We start from the raw sequence: 12,355 nt of genomic DNA, 5'->3' as shown, positions 1-12,355 counted from the left end.
CTGATTAGTTAGAACCAAATGTCATCTTGACTAAGCTTTAAAAAAAAATGTACAGATAACCAGACGGAAGCACTTTCATAAATTGAGATTTTTTATCTTCTGAACCATTTATTAGAAGTCTTCCTCCCATAGATCCCTGCCTTCTGACGCTCTTGTAGTCTCTGTGCTGGTACCCTCTAATGCCCCCTGCGCACTGCTATTTATTTATGTAGCCATTTGGTTGCTTGCTTCTTTGTGTACTTTTGAACCTGAGTTATGTAAATGCAGGGCATACTGTGATCATTGAGCTTCGGTTCTTGGGTCCAGGGTTATTTGTCCTATATCCCCTTGGGATCTGACAGCCGACTGGCTAGGTGATAAGAACAATGATATTACTATAAATGGGGGGGGGGCTCCAATGAGTATGCTCACAGCATGACTAACCAGGACACCTGGCAGGCAATTACGGCAGGGATTGTCAGGCAAGCAAGCTTCTCAACATTTGGTACAAGAAATAGAGTTCGGCAGACTGTCAGGCAGCGTCAAGTTTACATACAGAGCATGTCAGATTCTGTTAGGGTTTCCAGATATCCATCTCAACTTTCTCCTTACACTGCTTACCAATGATGTTTCAAATGGGATACAGGGAACTCAGAAAGAGGATGCATGGAGCTCAGAAAGATGAAATGCATGGCATGAGTTTTCTTTCATATGCTGAATCTCTGTCTCTCTGTGTATGCACATGGGTGTGTGTACACATATGTGTATGCAAGTGTGCATATGCACATGCACATGTGTGTATGCAAGTATGCATGCACACACACGTGTATGTGTGTGCATGCACGTTTGTATGCAAGTATCTGAGTGTATGTGTGTGTGCGCACATGCACGTATCTATGCAAGTATGTGTGTGCGCGTGCGTGCGAGTGTGTGCTCCTGTGTGTGTGTGTGTGTGTGTGTGTGTGTGTGTGTAATAAAAACAGAAGGAAGGAGAGTACAATTGAGAGTAAAACATGATCAAAGCACACACTATACACGCATGAAAATGTCATATTGAACCCTATTGATTTGCTACTTACTTTTTTTATTTTTGTTTTATGTGTTTTAGTGTTTGCCTGCATGCCTGTCTGTGCAGTATATGCATGCATGCAGTGCCTAAAGAGGCCAGAAGAGGGCACTGGATCCCCTGGGATGGGAGTTAGAGACAGTTGTGAGCTGCCACGTGGGTAGTGGGAATTGAACCCAGGTCCTCTGGAAGAACAGCCAGTGTTCTTAAACACTGAGCCATCACTCCAGCCCAAGCCCAGTTATTTTGTAAAAAAAAAAAAAAAAAAAAAAAAAATACTAATAACTGAACGGGCAAAGAAATGAGGAAGTATGGAAGCTACATCCGGGAAGCCTCCAAGCTCCCACAAATATATTACTTTTAGACACTGCTTGAAAAAAAAACAAAAAACCCATGTCCAACACATGGGCAAGAAAGCCTTAGTGTCCCAGCGTCCTCATCAGCCCGCCCTCAACCGTTACAGGTGGGCTTATCAAACGTAGGTTAAAAAAACCACTCTTGACAACAGCATCACTCCCCTGAGGCCAATCCTCCCAAGAAAATGGGACCCCTGGAGCCTTCTGCTTAAGAGTCATGCGCTACTACTGGTTAGCACAATATAGTGTTTCTTACTTCAAATTCATAAAACCAAACTTAGTAATACTTAGTAAAATGACCGGCGTTTGCCTTATGTGAATGGCTTTTCCCTGGCGTCTGAACTCACAGTGGCCAGCAGACACTATGGAGCACGTGCAGAGGATATAGGGAGGTGGGTTGGTGGGTGGGGGTGAAGAATGGCTATAGCCCAGGTCCTCTGACACAGACTGAATAAACATTTTTTCTTAGCCTCCACGAGCATCGAGAATCGCTTCCAGTAGAAACAGTAATTTGAGCTCGTGTCCCAGACCCCAAGGCAGCAGCTTGTGAAAGACATGTAATTATAAACCAACTTCCTTAATATACCAGTGCCCTGAAACGCCTGCTGGCCTTGGAAACCAGGGAAGCAAGCAGTGGCGACCATCCCAACTCCCTTAAACCTTGCATTCTTCTTTCAATGCTCCTTGCTTCATCAGCCTCTCTTTCATCCTGTTGCTCTCTACATCCACAAAGACCGATCCTGGGAGAAAATACATTTTAAAAAATCATCAAAATAAATTGTTACCCACTGTGTGTGTATTATTGTATACATATGTGTAATATAGGTATGCATATATGACACATACATGTATATATCATGTTCATATTTACATTTATAATAACCTCTCTCATATCCAAATTTACCCATATGTAATACATACATATACATATATGGGTGTATGTTTATCTTAAGTTATTTTCCCCCTCTTATTTTACTATCAGAAATGTCTGTTAGGGGGAAATCTCACAGGGTCCAACCCTAGGCAAAGAGCTGATGGCCAGTAAAGAAAGCTGAGAACAGGAGAAATAGTCTTCCCCAAGGATGAGTCTCTGAGTTGGTTATCCAATGCCAAATGGTCAGCCCTGTCATTGTCTACACACAAGCAATGCTAAACAGATCCTGCGAGTTCTGTTTAGATACTTTATGCATTTATATATAACATATAGGTGATATATATACATGTATATATATATATATATATATATTGAAGAAAGAGAGGCCATGAGTTTGAAGGAGATATAAATAGGAAGGACTAGAGAAGAAAGGGAGATGGGGGGAAAATGTAATTATGTTTTAATTTTAAAAATTATCTTACCAACCTTAAACCTTCAAACGCCCCTTAGTAAGTAACCTTGTGTTTTTGCCTTCGGCCCCTGATTCCTGAGTACAACAGATTAGAACTCCTCCTGTTTGAAGAGGACCATGCGCCCAGGTTTGGGATGGGGCCGAGGGTCAGCAAGCACATCCTTTGGTGTCATCTCTCTTCTAGGCATTGTGCAAGAGGACAAGACATCTTCTGCTATGAGTGCTACAGGCAGGCTCGTGGAAGACAGAGGCGTGGCAGATGAGCCAACCACAGAGCGATGACAGCTGAAGCTATTAGCAATGACGTCGTGTTGTACTGTAGACCTTGAGGTCGATGACCTACACAGCTAAAAATAGATCCTAGGTTAGTAAGGACCTGGGCAGGTAGGTAAAGGTGTTGAACCAAGCCTAAGGGCGGTGTGAGCCAGGCCAATCACCAATTTCAGAGTGGCTCTAAGAAACTGTGTAGGTGGAAATTGGATCTGGCCACGGGTGTTTGGTGATTTTGCAAGAGGAACTCTGGTGTGGGCCCTCTTACTTTTTTCTAGGAGTAAGAAAGCTACTCAGGTGGCAGCATAATGACCCTTAACTCTCAGGACACCCACCTGGGAAAGAGCCTGGAGTGTTTTATACACTGTCCTTTGGGATATGTCAAAAAGGGACAGGAGGCGAGACAAGGCCACTAAGACTCTGTGAGACAGGAAAAATGAAGAAGAAATGAGATTTTAATCTTCCTTCTAAGCCATATTATGCATAATAATGGCTCATTCTAATCTTTTTGTAAGATGAGCAGTAATTTAGATACACTAAAGTCAATATTTAATTACCCATGAGTTCAAATAATTTTCCCTTTGCTAATGTAAAATTCTTGCCATTAGGAAGAAAAATCCAGTTAAAAAGAGTAAGCTTAGGCTTAAATAAAGGCATGCTTTCAAACATGGTTTAACTTGTTGGGCTCATCAAATCAAGGTTTTATGTTAAGTAAGACAGAAAGTGCCCAGAATACCGGCACAGAAAATGGTCATTTATTCTTATTTTTAAAACAAAACAAAAAAATACTATGTTATAAAAAAATAACATAATAATATGTTATAATATTAGAGATGCAAGTTGCTGGCCTTTCCAAACTTGCCACTCCATTTGGAAGATCTATGAATTATTTGAAAATGTTCAGCATTTAGGTTCTGCTGGGCCTGTTCCACAGCCTCATCTACCGCAGGGCTCTGGGTCAGAACTCATTCTCCTTTGTGGGCTGGGGAGGCCAGCTGGTCTCAGCAACTTGGATTTAGCTTCCGGTGTCAAATGGGTCTTCATTGCTGACAAACTATTCTGCTCACCTGAAGTGAAGATGCTACGAGTAACACAGCCACAGCACCACCCGGCTGCAGCCGGCACAGTACATGCAACATGCCTGCAGTCAACACACATATGCAACATACCTGAAACCAAGACATCTGCAGCCAACATAGTACATGCCATATACCTGCAACCAACATACTGCATTCAATAAACCTGCATCCAACACAGTACATGCAGTACAGGAAATATCTTTTTGTCTTCATCGTTAACGACACTGCCACTGACCAGTTGATCTCTACAGTCGTTACGCCAGCTGATATTCTTTAGCAGGTGGTTAGCGTCTTTGGGCATTCTGGCCATTTGCAGGGGTCTGCCTGCTTACTCAATAGGAGGCCTTCAGACAAATGCAGGCAAGCCCAATTATTTTAAATGCGATCTGAGCTTTCCAGCAAATCCTCTCACTGCTCCTCTGCAAAGTGAAGGATTCTCTTGCAAAGCCAATAATTACTTCCTAATGCACAGGATTGGCCATGCTGGAATTTCATCCATCAGGTTTGCTTAAAATGGGCATTTGCTAATCTAAGCGTTGGTCTCTGGGCTTAATTTTAATTAAAAGAATAAAAACAATCAAGAGGAGAGCTCTCTCGTTGCATTTGTGTTTTGGAGGAGTTGTGATTGATGGGCAGAGATAAAAATATTCTAATGGAATGGAACTGAAGGTATGGGGGAGGAGGAGGGGGATGAACTGGTGGGTCAGCGACACCAAGATCAAACAGAGTACAGCCAGAATGCCTAATCACAGCCTGAATGGCTCTGATTATTATAGAGCATCCTATAAAACAACCTAAGCCGGGGCTGGAGAAATGGTTCTATGATGAAGAGCACTGTCTGCTCTTGTAGGGGACATGGGTTCCAGTCCAAGCACCTATTTAGTGACTCAGCACTGTCTGTAACTTCAGTTCCAAGAGATTCGGCATCCTCTTCTGACCTCCGGAGGCACCAGGCATGCATACATGCAAACAATCACTCACAGGCATAAGATGAAAATAAATGAATAAGTATTTTAAGCAACATCAGCAAGCCACGCCCCCTCCCGCAGGATTCCACACCTCAATGGAAGCAGCATGAGCAGACTCCAGCAGGAAGAGTTACTTAGACTTGGGTAGTCAAGCACATACCCTCCAAGTTGATGTTTGTCAAGACCATTAAGGTGGAAAAAAAGATGCAATTAAGCTAGAGACACACATTTTCCCCCACCCGGAGAACAGAAAACTAAAAATAAAATCTTCTTATCGAACAGGCAGGACTGTGCCCTTTAAACTTATCTTTTGTGCCACACATCGCCATGATCCTGTCTGCTCCTGACCTCTCCTGCTGCCATTCGGTTCTCTAGGGAGAAAAAGAATCCTGCTTTGTCTCTGTCAGACCTTTAAAAGAATGTTGCCCTTTTGTCTCGGAGCTGTTTCTCCTTCAGGAAAGACTGATACAGTTTCTACAAACTGAAAGCAAACTGAAGGTGCAAACACAAAAAGAATTCTCCTTCCTGCAATCCAAGATTGAATGTGTTTAGCTTCGCTGCCCCAGGAACCAAGAGCACGTCCAGCTGGTGGCCTACACCCTGCAATGCTTTAGGGGGTCCTTGCTGAGACCCTAAGCCAAGCGCTGTGAGAATTACGACAAAAAACAAGCCTGCCCCCATCTCTGTCTAAACTGAGGGGTTTAGCCTGATGTTGTAGATGGTGCATTTAAAAATGGAAACCTCGATCCTGACTGCTTAGCTCAACCCAGTTCTTTGAACTTACCTTTTGGGGTTTTCTAAAGCCTCAGTGGGCTTGACTGCTTGAAGCTTGAGCAAGAGGGCATTTTAGGAGATCAATCACAGGGCACAAGAGGCTTCTGGGTGTCTGTAGCAGAAAAGAATGGTGCTTCCAGCAATCCAGAGCAAGAGTATTTGGAACTGTGACTACGTTACAAAATCCTCCATCACTAGAATGTAATGTAAAGATGGCACGTGGTGGGTGGGGCATGCATCCCATGGTGCATACACGGGATGCATATACATACATGTAAGCGAACACTCATACACACAAAATAAAAATAAGCAAGCCTTTAAAATGATCACAAATGCAAAAGTCCTACTTCTGCATTCAATAAAGGTGAAAGGGTACAAAGCCAGAAAAACAAATTCTAACTGAGGCCTAACCCCACTGTGACCACAACCGTTATGTTATTTTAAAATTTATTTTAAATATTGGAGTTCAAATTAACTTGTAAATTATAATTTACCATCTGGCCTTTTTGCTGCTCGCTGTTTGAGAGCACTGAAACACTTTGTAAACATCAGTCTATGGCTAAATACTGTTTCATTGGAAAGCCATGTCACAACATCTATATTTTTAAAATACATAACTTGCTCATTTAAAAACTGGCAGAATAGTTGCATTGATATTGGTGATATGTGCTTCTACTGGGAAATACCCTTCATTCCACATATCTGCCTTTTCAACTAAAATATGTTAAGCTTTACTCTGACATTTAAACTGTTTTTATATTTATTTGTGTGTATAAGTGTTTGCCTGTACACACACACACCATGTATGTAACTGTTGCCCTTAGAGTCAGAAGAGGGCATCAGATCCTGTAGAACTGGGCTACAGATGGCTATGAGCCACCATGTGCATACTGGGAGTCAAATCGAGGTCCACTGCAAGAGCATCCTGTGCTCCTAGCTGCTGAGCCATCTCTCCAGCCTCTGCACTTGTTACTTTGACTAACTTTTAAAAGACAAATTCATGTCCATGCTGTGTTGGCACTGAGGAATTCTCTGTATTATTATTATTGTTTGTTACACATGGTTATTATGTGGCGAATATGTGTGCACAGAGCATGCATGCATGCATCAGTAAGAGGACCATTTGCAGGAGTGGGGCCTCTCCTACCATGGAGGTCCCAGGATGGAACTTCAGTTGTCAGGTTTGGCGGCAAGCACCTTGCAAGGGCTGAGCCATCTGGCTACCCCCTAAGGAAACCTTAATTCATCCTTTGGTTTTGGTTTTTGTTTTTTGTTTTTCCCTCCAAAGGGCTGAGTTCAAGAAGTCCTGTAGGTATTACACAGAAGTCCCCAGGGGCTGCTGTGGTCACAGCCCAGGTTCACAGAGAATAGAGACTAAAAGGCTAACAAGGGAAAAGTGACATGTCTCTGTGATGTTTCTGTCAACAGCAGACTACACATACAGTGGCAGCGCCCTTGCAACGTCACTGGCACCACTGAACCTGCTTAGTTAGTGCAATCTATGATGTTCCCGCAATGACTGCACTGCCTGACAATGCACATCTCAGAACATGTCCCCCAGCATCACATGACTGAACACGGCACACTGCATATTGTTAAATGACTGTTAACCACTGAAGATTGCACTTTAATAGGAAATAAAACTTATTTTTAAAAAAAAGATTATATTACTGCAGGGAAAAGCAGATGGCTTGGCCCTGGCAAACAACAGCTTAAAGGGGTGTGCAGACAGGAAACAGAAGAGACTTCCAAAATGTTGCTTAAGTGTGATTTCCGTGGGTACGGAGCAGCTGAGGGGACCCTGTTCTTGAGTCAGGGTCATCTAGCAGGACCTCAGCCAGAATGGAGGCGAGCTCACGCCCCATGTAGGAATGTTGCTTTTCTATTGGTGCTAGATTAACAAAGCCTAGAAGAGATGCAAGAAAGTCAAGTTTGCCAGAGTCTCCTTGAAATCAGTTCAAAACAGCTCTGTCTGTCAGCTGGGTGGTGGTGGCACATGCCTTTAGTCTCAGCACTCAGGGGGCAAAGACTGTTCTTGAACTCACAGAGGTCTACAAAGCAAGTCGGGGACAGCCAGGGCTACATAGAGAAATCCTGTCTTGAAAAAACAAACAAACAAACAAACAAACAAACAACAGACCTGGAGAGATGGCTTAGCAGTTAAGAGCACTGACTGCTCTTCCAGAGGTCCTAAGTTCAATTCCCAGCAACCACATGGTGGCTCACAACCATCTGTAATGGGATCCGATGCCCTCTTCTGGTGTGTCTGAAGATAGCTACAGTGTACTCATATACATAAAATAAATAATAAATCTTTAAAAAACAACAACAACAACAAACAAATGAACAACAACAAAAACCCAGCCCTGGCTGATGAGGTCAATCAGACCCATACTCACCTTGGGCTAGGAGTCACCAAACCAAATGGAGTCATTTCCTCACCTGTGGATTTCCTCACCTTGTTTCAAAGGGGAAGCTAGTTTCATGGCTGGTACCAAACACCTCAGCCAGTGTGTATGCTGCTCTATCCCGGCAGAAAAGTTCAAAGACTTTGGCCAAGGGGAAAGAAAAAATCCTTAAGCTTTTCTGGAGACAAAGGAAGAGACCCAGAGCTCTGGATCTGGATCTGCTGAGCAGTGGCTGGACCTGCATGGTTATCATTAAGCTGGAGTCTGTTGTCATGGCTGCAGGAGCTCCTGACCACTGCTCAGATGTCAATAAGTAATCTTTAGATGTTATCATTGGCTTTTTTTTTTTGTAAGCTTTTCTCCCATATGACAGTCACTGCAATCCTAGGCTGAACCCCTGGCTAGAGGGGAGACTATTCTAGAGAGATCCTTATACCCTTATCTTCTATCCTACCAGTCTGTCACAGTTTAAAAAAAAAATACTTGCCAAATTATTGTATTAATGTGCCCTTCAGGAGTTAGAGGCTTGGTCAACTATGGCTCAACTAGGAAGAGATGGACCTTTATAGGGAGGCCAATGGGAGACCTTAGGTCAATGGAGGTGGGCACAGAAAAGATAATGGGATGACAAACTCTATCTTTTTCTTTTCTCTTCCCATTGAAGGAGCTTGTTGGTATACCATACACTCCCCGTTTAGACATACTGACTCACACAGACCCACAGACAGAGAGCATAGGCTCACACCTGTGACATTGTAAGCCAAACTTTTTTTTTTTATAACTCTATTGCCTCTGATCTTTGTCTCAGGGCCAAGAAGCTAAGAGGCCAGTGCTTACAGCCAACGGCTTCCCTATGTAGGAGCATCTGGCCAAACCTTTTGCTGGACTTTACAGGCTTCTCCGGACTTCTGCAGACTTCTGCCTCATCCTCAGGGTACTGAGCCGGTTACAAGATTTCAATTTTAGTCCTTCCAGTCAAATGTATACACCTTTATTCTTTTTTTTTTTAATTTTAGATGTATTTATTTTATGTGTATGAGTGCCTGTATATACACATTATGTGCATCATGTAGATGTGGTTCCCACAGTGGCCAGAAGGGGGCGTCAGATCTCCTGGAACTGGAGTTACAAATGGTTGCAAGCTGCCACGTGGGTGCTGAATCCTCCAAGAGCAATAGGTACTCTTAATCGCTGAGCCATCACATCACTCCAGCCCACAAGCTTTAAATAAACATCCTTAAATACTTTGTAAAATCCTAGCATTTCTCTAAGCGAAGTAATCTTAGTGTGCTTTCAACTATGCAGCGTGGTGTAGGGGTAGGATCTCTTCCGGAGTTTTCCTGGGAAGGGTAAGGTGACTGCCCCCTGCAGATCTGTTGGGTGACGTTGAAACCAATCCCAGTAGAAATGACATTATTCTACAGAGACACGTGTCCCCTTCCCTGTAACTACCAGGCTGTTGAAGCAACAGGCCTGGGGGAATTGAAATTGCCTAACAATCTCTGGCTGCGGGGAAGGGAAAGGCTGAAGTGTGCTGCCAGCCGACGGAGGAGATTTACGCATTCCTGATAACTTGTCTGACCACCTGGAACCAGGGCAATGATGGATAATGGGGAGTGGGACCACACCCTGGCCAGGACTGCTTAGCTGCGCATATTCTATTTAACCTGAACCTTAAGTTAGAATCCTCAGGATGAACAGGAGCAGGGGTTGGGGGGAGCGGGATGCGGGACCTCTTTGCTTATCCCTCTTCCCCATGTGTCCACAGTGAATAGATCTCCTTTTCCTGGTTTTCTCTCTTGTTTCTTCAATTGATCATTGAGGATGGTGGCCAAGCTTAGCTTGTTATGGCTACAGCTGCCAGGATCCAGGCTCTGTCTCCTCAGCTTCAGCAACAACCTTGCATGAACTTGCTCTCTGGACCTTGGGATTTCTCCTTCATCTTCTTTGGCTTGTCTTCTTGCCAGAGAGGTTCAGGGTAAATGTCTCTCTTCAGAGACGTCTTCTCAATTCAGCCTAAACTAGCCTGCACCGCCACTGCCTTTGTGGGGCATGTTAATTAGCACAGCCAATTAGGTCAGCTGAGCTTAAAATATAGGCTAACACAAACAAAACAAAAATAATAACATTTTTAAGAGATTTAAAATTAAAAAAAAAAAAGGCTGGAGAGATGACTCAGTGGTTAAGAGCACTTGCTGCTCTTACAAAGGATCTGAGTTCAATTCCCAGCATCCACATGACCCAGGGGATCTGGCACCCTCTTCTGACCTCTGACAGCACCAGGCACACACACACACACACACACACACACACACACACACACACACACACACACACACAAAATACAAATCAGTATTTTTTTAAATGTCCTATTTTTTTATTTAAGAATCCACAGTGAATTGTCCCATAAAACTCGACCCTTTCCAAAACTCGTAGGTCTCTATCCTTGATACAAAAGCTCTGTCATATCTTGCAGTCAGCAAAGAAGTTTTTACAAGAATGAAAGCAACCCCGGTCTACGCTACTATAAATAAGCAGGAACATGGGGCAGGCTCAGAGGCGGTCCAATGTTTCACAGAGCACAGAAGTTCACCCAACAGCTGTTGGGGGCATTGCAGCACACCCTTGACAATGAACTCGCTGTGGTTTATAATTAAGAGGTTTCATTTTGTCCTTGGCCTCGTCGCTGTCACTGTGTGTCAACCCGAGGCTTCGCACGTCTGATTTCCCAAGGAAAACAAGACAAACGCATGCCTCCTGTACCCAAGTATAAATGGCGTCTAATTTTTTTTTTTTTTTTTTTTTTTTTTTGGCTAAGAGGAATGTCTCCAACAATAACAACAGGAACCCTCCCCCAAAGTATTTTTGGAGCTGTAAATTGGTCCCTTCAAAAGGAGTGACCTTATTTATAGTAGGTTAGCCTGTTAATTTAATTACTATGCAGTGTGAGCCTAGTAAAACCACCAGGTAGGAGCTAAAGCACAGGCAGGTGTCCAATAACAACAACAACAACAAAACTCACCATTCATTTGCCTCCGTGAGCTGCCTGGATGGAAACCTGAGTGTGAAGTGGGGCAGGCACTCCATTCGAACACTTTTAAAGGCAAAAAGTAGCGTGGCACTACTTGCCCATTTCTAGGGACAGAGCCGGGCAAGAGAAGAAAGGGTAAAAGGTCACGGGGTCTGCCCAGGAGATGCACCTAACCCTGCCATTGTCTTATCCTAAACGAATATTGGGGATGTGCTTCATTTTAAAGCAATAAGCACTGACTTTTTAAAACTAGCTCATGATGCAGAGCCACCTAAAACCATATTTACATAAAGATAGGAATAGCTTTCTAGGAAGAAGATAAGCCCAAGAGTGGATTTGAGGAATGTCAGGCCCTTAAAAGAAAAGAAACCCAAAGGCCAGCCTTTCACTCTGCTGGTAACCTATTTCTGGATCCGGAAACATCTTGTCCGTTTTGTCTGTGTGTGGAAGAGAAACACACTTACAGGCCTGAGGTACCGAATGGGAAGCTTGTGTTCTGGGGTTTTTAGCTCCGTAGTACCCTGTAGTGCTGAGTCAGGGCAAATTACCATCTGGCATTTCTAAAACAGGTTTTCTACCTTTCCCTTCGAGCCAGTGTCTCATTTTGTCTTAGACTGTCCTGCAGCAAACCGCGGAGTTTCAAGCTATCCTTGAACCCATAGATTCCCCTGCTTCACCCTCCCAAGAACTGGGATTACAGGCATGCACCACCACGCCCTGCTTAGATGTTACTTGGCCTAACTGTCCCCCTTCTTCAAGCTGCTCAGAGAGAAACAGATGCTGAGTGTGGACTTCAGGGACTGTAAGGGAGTTGCTAGCCATCATCCCCAATAGACAGACGAACAGACTCTCTCTCTCTCTCTCTCTCTCTCTCTCTCTCTCTCTCTCACACACACACACACACACACACACACATGACAAAATGTCTCCTTGGGAGACACAACGCACCACATCTACTCACCTTACAAAGGGAACACACAACAGACCAAAGTAGATACCACCCAAATCCAACGTGGTGAGCCAATGAGTTTTACTGGGTTATTTACAGGTGTATGGGTGAAGGGTCTCTTACAGGAGC

General features: G+C 43.7%; 1 long non-coding RNA gene across 1 annotated transcript; it reads right to left on the bottom strand.

Moving 5' to 3' along the window:
* Nucleotides 1–1,437: 1,437 nt before the first annotated feature.
* On the bottom strand, nucleotides 1,438–8,292 carry Gm35735. The gene is made up of 7 exons (XR_001785050.1): nucleotides 8,238–8,292; nucleotides 5,849–5,950; nucleotides 5,225–5,435; nucleotides 4,085–4,230; nucleotides 3,353–3,437; nucleotides 2,762–3,094; nucleotides 1,438–2,141 (listed from the first exon to the last, which is right to left on the bottom strand). It is a non-coding gene; the product is annotated as a predicted gene, 35735 (long non-coding RNA).
* Nucleotides 8,293–12,355: the final 4,063 nt, after the last annotated feature.

Source organism: Mus musculus, chromosome 5 (genome assembly GCF_000001635.26).
Source record: "Mus musculus strain C57BL/6J chromosome 5, GRCm38.p6 C57BL/6J".
Classification (NCBI taxonomy): Eukaryota; Metazoa; Chordata; class Mammalia; order Rodentia; family Muridae; genus Mus; species Mus musculus.
This window is presented reverse-complemented; position numbering and strand designations above follow the sequence as displayed.